We start from the raw sequence: 2,919 nt of genomic DNA, 5'->3' as shown, positions 1-2,919 counted from the left end.
GAGAGAGAGAGAGAGAGAGAGAGAGAGAGTGAGAGAGAGAAAAAGATTGTAATACAATACATTTAAAAATTCAATCCAATATTAATGAAACAGTATCCAACTATAAAGTAAAGGATTGTATATATAAATATATACACACGCATGTGTGTGTGTGTGTGAACATAGTTAGATGTATTGGTCAAGGGCATAAAATGATGAAATAAATGAACTATTTCGGTCCATGTCAATTGGTTTAATGTATTAGAAACATATTCAATATTGATATAAAAATCAGAATGAGAAAGAAGAACTCTAAAAGTCGGCACAGCTGGAATGCTTTCAATACAGGTGTTTATGTAAATCTATTACACTGCACTGTGACTGTGTGCATGGCTTCTACTTGCATGTGCTTGTGTATGTATGTGTGTGTGTGTGTGTGCGTGTGTGAGAGAGAGAGTGTGTGTGTGTATGGGTGGGTGAGTGTGTGCATGCATTTGTGTGTGTGTAAATGCACTTTGATTAGGATAAGGTGAGATGTACTCTTTTAAGCTCATGTTAAGTCTATCACAACACACACACATATGGATGTATGTGTGTGTGTGTATATATATATATATATATATATATATATATATATATATGTATGTGTGTGTGTGTGTGTATATATATATATGCATGTGTGCGTGTAAATGTATGTGTGTATATATGTATATATATATATATATGTATGTATATATATATAAATAAATGTATGTATATATATGTGCATACGTATACATTACTCAAAGTGTACATACACAAAAACATTTATACACACATACACACACACACACATATATATGTATGTTATGCACATACGTATGTATATATGTATACACATACTCACACACACACACACATATAAATTCACACAAAGAACTTCCCATGCACACTAACACAGAGGTGCATGCACAGCGATATTTCTATGCATATGAATACAAAACTAATTTCCCTTCATAATATACAGCAGTACCAACATTAATGAACACAGAAGCGTCAGCACCAAACATGATATTTAATGATGGAATTAGCTATGGCAGCTGAAAGAAGCTAAATAACTCAAAGAACACACAGCATATATATACATATATATTCGTAACAATATGCATGTGTGTGAGTGCATGCATTTGAATGTGCATAAAAATGCATATAAAGTTAAAGACAAAGCCTGCCTTGAACCTACAAGTACATTAGTTTGGAGTTTATGTAATTTTCTTTTCAGCTCGAGAGTCTGTGAATACAGTTCCACTGCATGAAACTTTTATTTATACGTAAATGTGTGTGGAGAGAGAGAGAGAGAGAGAGAGAGAGAGAGAGAGAGAAAGAGAGAGAGAGAGAGATAGATGGATAGAGATGGAAGGATGTACAGACAGAGAGAAATCTAGATATATATATATATATATATATTCATTTAAAATGCAGAGATGCATATATATATATATATATATACACACACATAGATAGATGGATGGATGGATGGATGGATGGATGGATGGATGGATAGATAGATAGATAGATAGACTTGCCATGTTGATTTACTGAACACTACACACTTTTTCTATCCTCGTTTTTTCATTCTCTCTCCATTTTTTTCCTCTTATTCCTTCCTGTGAAAGAGCGTAGGCATGAAACGTAAAAGACTTTTCCATTATTCCTGCGCATCAAACTAATACACTTGCTAGTTGTTCCTACACCTGTCTTATGTTTTCTATAAATTTGAACTATATCTATCTATCTATCTATCTATCTATCCATCTATCTACTTATCTATATATATATAGATAGAGAGATACATACATACATACATACATACATACACACAGACACACACAGATATACAGATAGACAGATGGATAGATACATACATACATACATACATATGAACATAGTAATCAAACGTATGATGGTGATGAAGATGATGATGATGATGATGATGATGATGATGATGATGATGATGATGATGATGATGATGATGATATACATACTAGCTACAAAATAGCAGCACATCACGGCTAGCAAGTTTTCAAAATAGAATGCCTTTGTTTCAATTTTTTGGTGTAGTATGTCAGACTGTCTTTCTCAACGAATCTGCCTCTTGACCAGGACAGATTTCTCCATGCCTGCAAAAGATGAATAGTAACTAAAGGATGCATTCTACCATGCTCTCTCAGTGTAAGGGGCATTTTGCTTATAGGTTAACCGGATCCTCACGGGGTTCAGCCAGTCATTGTTAAGTTGTGGATGTATGGAAAATGAATATTGACCAGTGGCTTGCATTCCATGTCATATCAAGAGAGAGAGAGAGAGAGAGAGTCGGGTGAGTAGAATGTGTGAAAGATATACATATACAGAGACACAGTGAAAAAGAGTGTGGTAAATATACAGGGAGAAGGGAAGAGCATAACAGAGAGGGAGAGAGAGAGGGGTGGGGGTAGATTTGGTGACCTGAAAGTTGAGTTATTTCTTATAGCAAAAATAACGAAACACCTTCTTCTTGGGATGCAGATTTTGAAAATCAAATGTTTTTCTTTAGGTTGCACTGTTTCAGAGCCTTTTGATGGTATATACTCTCATTTATATAGTAGATATATATATATATGCATATATAATGTTTATTTCCTGAAGAATGTTTCGTTTTTGCTTTTGGAATTAATTAGACTCCGAAACAATTTGTAGAATGTATATTGGTTCTGTACCAACCTGGATTATGAATTAAAGATCGTCTACACCTACAATTTTTCTTTTTCTTGTACTTCATTTATTGTTTTTGTAAATACTGAATATATACTTTTTTTTCATATATATTCTTTACTTGGACTGTACCGGTGGACTTGGATGTTTGACATCCTTTGAAGGATTTCGGTCCTCACATCTTATATATATATATATATATATATATAT

General features: G+C 33.5%; 1 protein-coding gene across 1 annotated transcript in view; it reads right to left on the bottom strand.

Moving 5' to 3' along the window:
* Positions 1-2,919, bottom strand: part of LOC106872929 (phosphatidylinositide phosphatase SAC2) — a 701,722-nt gene that overhangs the window by 695,627 nt on the left and 3,176 nt on the right. The window lies entirely within an intron of this gene.

Source organism: Octopus bimaculoides, chromosome 22 (genome assembly GCF_001194135.2).
Source record: "Octopus bimaculoides isolate UCB-OBI-ISO-001 chromosome 22, ASM119413v2, whole genome shotgun sequence".
Lineage (NCBI taxonomy): Eukaryota > Metazoa > Mollusca > Cephalopoda > Octopoda > Octopodidae > Octopus > Octopus bimaculoides.
Note: the sequence above shows the minus strand (reverse complement) of the source record. Positions and strands in the feature narration are given on the sequence as shown.